The sequence below is a fragment of the Tetrao urogallus genome, assembly GCF_951394365.1.
Source record: "Tetrao urogallus genome assembly, contig: scaffold_155, whole genome shotgun sequence".
Taxonomy (NCBI): domain Eukaryota; kingdom Metazoa; phylum Chordata; class Aves; order Galliformes; family Phasianidae; genus Tetrao; species Tetrao urogallus.
Genome location: NW_027638930.1, coordinates 8372 through 19685, shown reverse-complemented (window position 1 = coordinate 19685; position 11314 = coordinate 8372). Strand labels below are relative to the sequence as shown.

General features: G+C 45.8%; 1 pseudogene across 1 annotated transcript; it reads right to left on the bottom strand.

Moving 5' to 3' along the window:
* Positions 1-7751: 7751 nt before the first annotated feature.
* Positions 7752-8670, bottom strand: LOC306957643 (immunoglobulin heavy variable 3-23 pseudogene; annotated as a pseudogene). The gene is made up of 2 exons: positions 8625-8670; positions 7752-8173 (listed from the first exon to the last, which is right to left on the bottom strand). The product of its transcript is annotated as an immunoglobulin heavy variable 3-23 pseudogene (transcript).
* Positions 8671-11314: the final 2644 nt, after the last annotated feature.

The following is an 11314-nucleotide window of genomic DNA, read 5'->3' as shown; positions in this document are numbered from 1 at the left end:
TGCCCCCAAAATGACCCCAAAGTGCCGGAAAGTGCCTCAAAAATGACCCGGAAGTGAGAATTTTGGGGGTGGAAATGGGAAAAAATGGGGACGCAGCTCCGCGTGGGGTGGGAAAATGTCGAAATGTGGGATTTTGGGGGGCAAAATGCGGTGAAATGGGGAAAATGTGGGCAATTTTGGGGTGGAAAAGGTGGATTTGGGGAAAAAAGGGGAGAATTCAAGGCGTCGATGGCGGTGGATTTGGGGCGAAAGTGGTGGAAAAGGGTGAAAGCGGCCCAAAATGGAGGGAGGTTTTGGTTATGGGGTGAAGCACGGTGATAAGCAGCACCACCACAGTAACCACTACCCACAGTGATACAACGTTGACCAAAATCCTCTGTTTTTACCCCAAAATTGGGGGCTGGTCGCTTGAGCGGCCACCGGTGGCGATGCTTCCTCCCAAAGGGCCCCAAAAAGGGGGGAAAAACGCAGATTTGGGGCAAGAAACGGCCTCAGAAATGGCAAATATCCGCCAAAGTGCCCCAAAATGACCCCAAAGTGCCGGAAAGTGCCTCAAAAATGACCCGGAAGTGAGAATTTTGGGGGTGGAAATGGGAAAAAATGGGGAAGCAGCCCTGCTTGGGGTGGGAAGATTTGGTCTCTGGGGATGAAACTCTGAAACTCAGTTGATGAAGATTCAGTTTCTGTGGATGAAACTGAAGCTCAGTTGATGAAAATTTGGTCTCTGGGGGTGAAATTGAAGCAGGGTTGATAAAGATTTGGTCTCTGGGGATGAAATTGAATGACAGCTGATGCAAATTTGGTCTCTGGGGATGAAATTGAAACTCAGCTGATGAAAAATTGGTCTCTGGGGATGAAATTGAAACAGAGTTGATAAAGATTTGGTCTCTGTGGATGAAATTGAACCTCAGTTGATGAAAAATTGGTCTCTGGGGATGAAAATGAAGCTCAGTTGATGGAAATTTGGTCTCTGTGGATGAAATTGAACCTCAGTTGATCCAAATTTGGTTTCTGTGAATGAAATTGAACCAGAGTTGATGAAAATTCGGTCTCTGGGGAAGAAATTGAACCTCAGTTGGTGAAGATTTGGTTTCTGCGGATGAAATTGAACCTCGGTTGATGAAGGTTTGGTTTCTGTGGGTAAAATTGAAACTCAGCTGATGAAAATTTGGTCTCTGGATGAAAATGAATCTGGGTTGATCAAAATTTGGTCTCTGTGGATGAAACTGAACATCAGTTGATGAAGATTCAGTTTCTGTGGATGAAACTGAAGCTCAGTTGGTGAAAATTTGGTCTCTGGGGGTGAAATTGAAACAGGGATGATAAAGATTTGGTCTTTGGGGATGAAATTGAACCTCAGTTGATCCAAATTTGGCCTCTGGGGATGAAATTGAAACTCAGCTGTTGAAGATTTGGTCTCTGTGGATGAAATTGAACCACAGTTGATGAAGATTTGGTCTCTGTGGATGAAATTGAACCTCAGTTGGTGAAAATTTGGTCTCTGGGGATGAAATTGAAACAGGGTTGATAAAGGTTTGGTTTCTGTGGATGAAATTGAACCTCAGTTGGTGAAAATTTTGTCTCTGGGGATGAAATTGAACCAGAGTTGATGGAAATTTGGTCTCTGGGGATGAAATTGAACCTCAGTTGGTGAAGATTTGGTCTCTGTGGATGAAACTGAAGCAGAGTTGATGGAAATATGGTATCTGTGGATGAAATTGAACCACAGTTGATGAAGGTTTGGTCTCTGGGAATGAAATTGAACCTCAGTTGATGGAAATTTGGTATCTGTGCATGAAACTGAACCTCAGCTGATGAAAATTTGGTCTCTGGGGGTGAAATTGAAACAGGGTTGATGGAAATTTGGTCTCTGTGGATGAAACTGAACATCAGTTGATGAAGATTCAGTTTCTGTGGATGAAATTGAACCAGAGTTGATGAAAATTTGGTCTCTGGGGATGAAATTGAAACAAGGTTGATAAAGGTTTGGTCTCTGTGGATGAAATTGAACCTCAGTTGATGAAAATTTGGTCTCTGTGGATGAAATTGAAGCAGGGTTGATAAAGATTTGGTTTCTGTGGTGAAATTGAACCTCAGTTGATGAAAATTTGGCCTCTGGGGATGAAATTGAGGCAGAGTTGATCAAAATTTGGTTTCTGTGGATGAAATTGAACCTCAGTTGGTGAAAATTTTGTCTCTGGGGATGAAATTGAACCAGAGTTGATGGAAATTTGGTCTCTGGGGATGAAATTGAAACAGGGTTGATGAAGATTTGATCTCTGTGGATGAAATTGAACCTCAGTTGGTGAAAATTTGGTCTCTGGGGATGAAATTGAACCACAGTTGATGAAGATTTGGTCTCTGTGGATGAAATTGAACCTCAGTTGGTGAAGATTTGGTCTCTGGGGATGAAATTGAAGCTGGGTTGATGGAAATTTGGTCTCTGCGGACGAAATTGAACCTCAGTTGTTGAAAATTTGATCTCTGGGGATGAAATTGAAGCAGAGTTGATAAAAATTTGGTTTCTGTGGATGAAATTGAACCTCAGTTGATCCAAATTTGGTCTCTGCGGATGAAATTGAACCACAGTTGATGAAGATTTGGTCTCTGGGGATGAAATTGAACCTCAATTGGTGAAAATTTGGTCTCTGGGGATGAAATTGAACCACAGTTGATGAAGATTTGGTCTCTGTGGATGAAATTGAACCTCAGTTGATGCAAATTTGGTCTCTGGGGATGAAATTGAAACAGGGTTGATGGAAATTTGGTCTCTGTGGATGAAACTGAACATCAGTTGATGAAGATTCAGTTTCTGTGGATGAAATTGAACCAGAGTTGATGAAAATTTGGTCTCTGGGGATGAAATTGAAACAAGGTTGATAAAGGTTTGGTCTCTGTGGATGAAATTGAACCTCAGTTGATGAAAATTTGGTCTCTGTGGATGAAATTGAAACAGGGTTGATAAAGATTTGGTTTCTGTGGTGAAATTGAACCTCAGTTGATGAAAATTTGGCCTCTGGGGATGAAATTGAGGCAGAGTTGATCAAAATTTGGTTTCTGTGGATGAAATTGAACCTCAGTTGGTGAAAATTTTGTCTCTGGGGATGAAATTGAACCAGAGTTGATGGAAATTTGGTCTCTGGGGATGAAATTGAACCACAGTTGATGAAGATTTGATCTCTGTGGATGAAATTGAACCTCAGTTGGTGAAAATTTGGTCTCTGGGGATGAAATTGAACCACAGTTGATGAAGATTTGGTCTCTGTGGATGAAATTGAACCTCAGTTGGTGAAGATTTGGTCTCTGGGGATGAAATTGAAGCTGGGTTGATGGAAATTTGGTCTCTGCGGACGAAATTGAACCTCAGTTGTTGAAAATTTGATCTCTGGGGATGAAATTGAAGCAGAGTTGATAAAAATTTGGTTTCTGTGGATGAAATTGAACCTCAGTTGATCCAAATTTGGTCTCTGTGGATGAAATTGAACCACAGTTGATGAAGATTTGGTCTCTGGGGATGAAATTGAACCTCAATTGGTGAAAATTTGGTCTCTGGGGATGAAATTGAACCACAGTTGATGAAGATTTGGTCTCTGTGGATGAAATTGAACCTCAGTTGATGCAAATTTGGTCTCTGGGGATGAAATTGAAACAGGGTTGATGAAGATTTGGTCTCTGCGGATGAAACTGAAACTCAGTTGATGAAGATTCAGTTTCTGTGGATGAAACTGAAGCTCAGCTGATGCAAATTTGGTCTCTGGGGGTGAAATTGAAACAGGGTTGATAAAGATTTGGCCTCTGGGGATGAAATTGAACCTCAGTTGATGCAAATTTGTTCTCTGGGGATGAAACTGAACCACAGCTGGTGAAAATTTGGCCGCGGTTGACAAAATTCACCCACAGCGGATGCAGTTTCACTTCTCAGAGGTGAAATTTTTACCGCAGTCGACAACATTGAACCGCAGCTGACCAAAATTCGGTCGCGGTCGACAAAATCCTTCCACGCTCGATCGAATCTGACAGCAATCGACACCATTTCACTTCTGTGGATGAAACCGAACCCGCGGTTGACTGAATTTTACCCACAGCTGACAGAAATTGAACCACAATTGGCCAAGTTTCACTTCTCCAGGCGAATCTTTAACAACAGTTGGTGAATCCTCACCACATCCTCGGCGCCGCTCGATTCAATTTCCCCTTTCCCCCCCTCCAGGCACAAAAAGAGGGAGAATCACCCCCAAAAAACAGGGAGAATCAGCCCAAAATCCTTCAGATCAAAGCTGCCTCGATGAACCTTGAAGCTGGGTGTTGTTTGGTGTTTCTCTGTTTGTTTTCAAGCTTTCAGGTGCTGAATCAAAACTCTTCACCCCACCACTCAACTCAATTTCCCCTTTCCCCCCCTCCAGGCACGAAAAGAAGGAGAATCACCCCCAAAAAAGAGGGGGAATCACCCCAAAATCCTTCAGATCGCAGCTGCCTCGATGAACCTTGAAGCTGGGGGTCTGTTTGGTGTTTCTCTGCTTGTTTCCAAGCTTTCAGGTGCCGAACCAAAAACCTTCACCCCACCTCTGCGCTCAGCGCCGCTCGACCGAATTTCCTCTTTCACCCTCCCCAAATCTCATTGTTTCCAGGCACAAAAAGAGGGAGAATCACCCCCAAAAAACAGGGAGAATCACCCCAAAATCCTTCAGATCAAAGCTGCCTCGACGAACCCCGACGCTGGGGTCTGTTTGGTGTTTCTCTGTTTGTTCCCAAGCTCTCAGGTGCTGAATCAAAAACACTTCACCCCACAGCTCGACCCAATTTCCCCTTTCCCCCCCTCCAGGCACAAAAAGAGGGAGAATCACCCCCAAAAAAACAGGGAGAATCACCCCAAAATCCTTCAGATCAAAGCTGCCTCAAAGAACCCCGACGCTGTGGGTTGTTTGGTGTTTCTCTGTTTGTTTCCAAGCTCTCAGGTGCTGAATCAAAACTCTTCACCCCACAGCTCGACTCAATTTCCCCTTTCCCCCCCTCCAGGCACAAAAAGAGGGAGAATCACCCCCAAAAAACAGGGAGAATCACCCCAAAATCCTTCAGATCAAAGCTGCCTCGACGAACCCCGACGCTGGGGTCTGTTTGGTGTTTCTCTGTTTGTTCCCAAGCTCTCAGGTGCTGAATCAAAAACTCTTCACCCGACAGCTCGACCCAATTTCCCCTTTCCCCCCCTCCAGGCACAAAAAGAGGGAGAATCACCCCCAAAAAACAGGGAGAATCACCCCAAAATCCTTCAGATCAAAGCTGCCTCAAGGAACCTTGAAGCTGGGGGTTGTTTGGTGTTTCTCTGTTTGTTTCCAAGCTCTCAGGTGCTGAATCTAAAACCTTCACACCGCCGCTGAGCTCGGCGCCGCTCGACCGAATTTCCTCTTTCACCCTCCCCAAATCTCATTGTTTCCAGGCACAAAAAGAGGGAGAATCACCCCCAAAAAACAGGGAGAATCACCCCCAAAATCCTTCAGATCAAAGCTGCCTCAAAGAACCCCGACGCTGGGTGTTGTTTGGTGTTTCTCTGTTTGTTTCCAAGCTCTCAGGTGCTGAATCAAAACTCTTCACCCCACAGCTCGACTCAATTTCCCCTTTCCCCCCCACCAGGCACAAAAAGAGGGAGAATCACCCCCAAAAAACAGGGAGAATCACCCCAAAATCCTTCAGATCAAAGCTGCCTCGACGAACCCCGACGCTGGGGTCTGTTTGGTGTTTCTCTGTTTGTTCCCAAGCTCTCAGGTGCTGAATCAAAAACTCTTCACCCCACAGCTCGACCCAATTTCCCCTTTCCCCCCCTCCAGGCACAAAAAGAGGGAGAATCACCCACAAAAAAACAGGGAGAATCACCCCCCAAATCCTTCAGATCGAAGCTGCCTCGATGAACCCCGACGCTGGGGGTTGTTTGGTGTTTCTCTGTTTGTTTCCAAGCTCTCAGGTGCTGAATCAAAAACCTTCACCCCACATCTGCACTCAGCGCCGCTCGACCGAATTTCCTCTTTCACCCTCCCCAAATCTCATTGTTTCCAGGCACAAAAAGAGGGAGAATCACCCCCAAAAAACAGGGAGAATCACCCCAAAATCCTTCAGATCAAAGCTGCCTCGACGAACCCCGACGCTGGGGTCTGTTTGGTGTTTCTCTGCTTGTTTCCAAGCTCTCAGGTGCTGAATCAAAACTCTTCACCCCACAGCTCGACTCAATTTCCCCTTTCCCCCCCTCCAGGCACAAAAAGAGGGAGAATCACCCCCAAAAAACAGGGAGAATCACCCCAAAATCCTTCAGATCAAAGCTGCCTCGACGAACCCCGACGCTGGGGTCTGTTTGGTGTTTCTCTGTTTGTTCCCAAGCTCTCAGGTGCTGAATCAAAAACTCTTCACCCCACAGCTCGACCCAATTTCCCCTTTCCCCCCCTCCAGGCACAAAAAGAGGGAGAATCACCCCCAAAAAACAGGGAGAATCACCCCAAAATCCTTCAGATCAAAGCTGCCTCGACGAACCCCGACGCTGGGGTCTGTTTGGTGTTTCTCTGTTTGTTCCCAAGCTCTCAGGTGCTGAATCAAAAACTCTTCACCCCACAGCTCAACCCAATTTCCCCTTTCCCCCCCACCAGGCACAAAAAGAGGGAGAATCACCCCCAAAAAACAGGGAGAATCACCCCAAAATCCTTCAGATCAAAGCTGCCTCGATGAACCCCGACGCTGGGGGTTGTTTGGTGTTTCTCTGTTTGTTCCCAACCTCTCAGGTGCTGAATCAAAAACTCTTCACCCCACAGCTCGACCCAATTTCCCCTTTCCCCCCCTCCAGGCACAAAAAGAGGGAGAATCACCCCCAAAAAACAGGGAGAATCACCCCAAAATCCTTCGGATCAAAGCTGCCTCAAGGAACCTTGAAGCTGGGTGTTGTTTGGTGTTTCTCTGTTTGTTTCCAAGCTCTCAGGTGCTGAATCAAAAACCTTCACCCCGCCGCTGAGCTCGGCGCCGCTCGACCGAATTTCCTCTTTCACCCTCCCCAAATCTCATTGTTTGCAGGCACAAAAAGAGGGAGAATCACCCCCAAAAAACAGGGAGAATCACCCCAAAATCCTTCAGATCGAAGCTGCCTCGACGAACCCCGACGCTGGGGGTTGTTTGGTGTTTCTCTGTTTGTTTCCAAGCTCTCAGGTGCCGAATCAAAAACCTTCACCCCAATGATCGACCCAATTTCCCCTCTCCCCCCTCCAAGCACAAAAAGAGGGAGAATCACCCCCAAAAAAGAGGGAGAATCACCCCAAAATCCTTCAGATCGAAGCTGCCTCGACGAACCCTGACGCTGGGGGTTGTTTGGTGTTTCTCTGTTTGTTTCCAAGCTCTCAGGTGCCGAATCAAAAACCTTCACCCCAATGATCGACCCAATTTCCCCTCTCCCCCCTCCAGGCACAAAAAGAGGGAGAATCACCCCCAAAAAAGAGGGAGAATCACCCCAAAATCCTTCAGATCGAAGCTGCCTCGACGAACCCTGACGCTGGGGGTTGTTTGGTGTTTCTCTGTTTGTTTCCAAGCTCTCAGGTGCCGAATCAAAAACCTTCACCCCAATGATCGACCCAATTTCCCCTCTCCCCCCTCCAGGCACAAAAAGAGGGAGAATCACCCCCAAAAAAGAGGGAGAATCACCCCAAAATCCTTCAGATCGCAGCCGCCTCGATGAACCTTGAAGCTGAGGGTTGTTTGGTGTTTCTCTGTTTGTTCCCAAGCTCTCAGGTGCCGAACCAAAAACCTTCACCCCTCCGCTCGGTCGCGTTTCGCCGCCTCGGGTTGTAAGGTTGGGTTTTGTGCCACCGGCGCCGGGGTTGGGAGTCACCGTGACCAGCAGCTTTCGCGCAGTAATAGGTGGCGGTGTCGTCGGTCGTCAGGCTGTTCAGCTGCAGGGTCAGCGTGCTCTGATCGTTGTTCCTCGAGATGGTGGCACGGCCCTTCACCGCCGACGCGTATCCTGTGTCACTACCAGTGCTGTAAATACCTGCGAGCCATTCCAGCCCCTTGCCGGGCGCCTGTCGCACCCATTCCATGCCATAACTGCTGAAGGTGAATCCGGAGGCCTTGCAGACGAGGGTCACCCCACCTCCGGGTGCCTGGAGGCCGCCTCCGGATTCGACCAATGTCACGTCCGCCATCAGGCCTGTGGGGAAAGGACAGACGGCGTTGACGGAGTCGCCGACACGCGGCCGCGCGCAGACGCGCCTCATTGACCCCCATTGACCCCCATTGACCCCCATTGACCCCCATTGACCCCCATAGACCCCTATTGACCCCTATTGACCCCCATAGACCCCTATTGACCCCCATAGACCGCCATAGACCCCCATTGACCCCCATAGACCCCCATTGACCCCCATTGACCCCCATAGACCGTCATAGACCCCCATTGGCCTCCATTGACCCCCATTGACCTCCATTGACCCTCATTGACCCCTATTGACCCTAATTGATCCTAATTGACCCCTATTGACCCTCATTGACCCCTCATTGACCCCCTTTGACCCCTATTGACGGCCATTGTCGCCCTTTGAGCCCCACAGAGCCCCATAGAGGCCCCACAGCGCCCCACAGAGGCCCCACAGCGCCCTCACCTGGCAGGGCGGCCAGGAGCAGGAGGGAGGTGACGCTTGGGCTCATGGTTGCGGAGCCGACTGCTGCTCCTCCGTCAGAAAGCCGGCGTTTTTATGGCCGTCAGCAGGGCTAATTTGCATATTGTGGGGGGGGGGGGGAGGGGAGAGGCCTGGCTTCGTTAGCGCGCTAATTGCGGGCCGGTAGCTTTGCTTCGTTACGCCGGGCGTCGTCACAGCTTAATGAGTTTTGTTTGTTGTTTACGCCGACTCAGAGAACCATGGAGGCCATTTAATTGCGGTTTCTCGTCAGCCCGGCTTAATTATTGAGTAATATAATGACTAATTAGGCGTCTGTCCTGTCGATTAATGATTTAATTGCGATCTAGGCCCAAACTCGTGCTTGCTCGTTAATTTCTTCCTCTCTAATTATCGTTACCCGCTCTGCACTGAATTCTTTGATCCCGATGTTGACATCCCACCTCCTCCCCCATCAGGCCTTAATGAAGCGTGCCTAATTAACGATTTTACTTAATTAACGCCATGAAGTAACCTGACAAAATCATTTCTATGTGAGCCCTTCCTCTGCAGTGATCCCCAATCAGGAGTTAATTGATTGCAATTAATTATTTAATCTCCGCTCGGTGCTTCTTCCCAAAGTTCTGTCCCTGTGACCCCCAGCGTGTGTTAATTGGCTGTGATTATTAATTATTATTGCCAATTAGCCATCAGCTCACCATTCCTCATCGATTTACACCATTCTCAGCCCCGCCATCCGTTCGTTAGCCCTAATTAATCATTTAATATCAATTTAGTCACGAGCTCATCGCGTCTTTTCATTGAGTTACGCCATTGTCAGCCTCCTCATTTATTAATTAGCTCTAATTAATGATTTAATTTCAATTTAGCCAGGTGCACCTGTGTTTCTTCACTGAGTTACACCATTGCCACCCTCATCATCCATTAATTAGCTGTAATTAATCATTTAATTTCAATTTAGCCACGAATTCATCGTCTTCCTTCCTTGACTTATTCCATTCTCACCCCCCATCATCCACTAATTAGCTCTAATTAATCATTTAATTTCAACTTAGCCACAAGCTCGTTACGTTTCTTCATTAAGTTATTCCCTTCTTACTCCCGTCATCCATTAATTAGTTGCAATTAATTACTTAATTGCGATTTAAGTATGAACTCGTGCTTCCTCACTCAGTTGCCCCATTGTTACCCCCACCCCCCACCGTGCGTTAATTGGGTGCCACTAATTAGTTAATTAATTGACATCTGAAGCTGAGTTCTCATTGCTTACTGAATGATCCCATCACACTCCCAATTAAGCACTAATTAGGCGCGTGGAATTAATTAACGTCGATCTCTTCAGTGCAAACCTTAGGGACGATGAAGCATTTAATTAGTTGTGATCTTCATGCAATTAAACCGTTAATTAGGAATTAAATGAAACATTTAATTGTGATTGTCTCATAATTAAGCCGTTAATGAGGGACTGTTCATCAAATTGCTATCTTTCAATTAAATCGTTAATTAGGGACTTCTAATTGCACCTCACTCCACACAACCATTAATTAGGGATAATGAAGTATTCAATTAATAGCAATCTCCTCTCATTTAAACCACTAATTAGGGATAATGAAGCACTTAATCACAATCTCCTCACAATTAAATCCCCAATTAGGAACAGCAAATTTAATTTAATTGCGATCTTGCCCCAATTAAGTCATTAATTAGGGATAATGAAGCATTCAATTTCAGTCTTCCCCTAATCAAGCTGTTAATTAGGGGTAATGAAGCACTTAATCGCAGTCTTCTCTCAATCAAGCCATTAATTAGGGATAATGAAGAACCTAATTGCAATCTCCTCACAATTAAATCTCTAATTAGGGATAATGAAGCATTTAATTGCAGTTTTCTCTCAATCAAGCCATTAATTAGGGATAATGAAGCACTTAATCACAGTCTCCTCTCAATCAAGCCATTAATTAGGGATAATGAAGCACTTAATCACAGTCTCCTCACAATTAAATCCCTAATTAGGGATAATGAAGCACTTAATTGCAGTCTCCTCACAATTAAATCCCTAATTAGGGATAATGAAGCACTTAATCACAGCCTTCTCTCAATCAAGCCATTAATTAGGGATAATGAAGCACTTAATGGCAGCCTCCTCACAATTAAATCCCTAATTAGGGATAATGAAGCACTTAATCGCAGTCTCCTCTCAATGAAATCTCTAATTAGGGATAATGAAGCACTTAATCACAGCCTTCTCTCAATCAAGCCATCAATTAGGGATAATGAAGCATTTAATTGCAGTCTCCTCACAATTAAATCCCTAATTAGGGATAATGAAGCACTTAATTGCAGCCTTCTCTCAATCAAGCCATTAATTAGGGATAATGAAGCACTTAATTGCAGTCTCCTCTCAATGAAACCTCTAATTAGGGATAATGAAGCACTTAATCACAGCCTTCTCTCAATCAAGCCATTAATTAGGGATAATGAAGCACTTAATGGCAGCCTCCTCACAATTAAATCCCTAATTAGGGATAATGAAGCACTTAATCACAGTCTTCTCTCAATCAAGCCATCAATTAGGGATAATGAAGCACTTAATCACAGTCTCCTCACAATTAAATCCCTAATTAGGGATAATGAAGCACTTAATTGCAGTCTCCTCACAATTAAATCCCTAATTA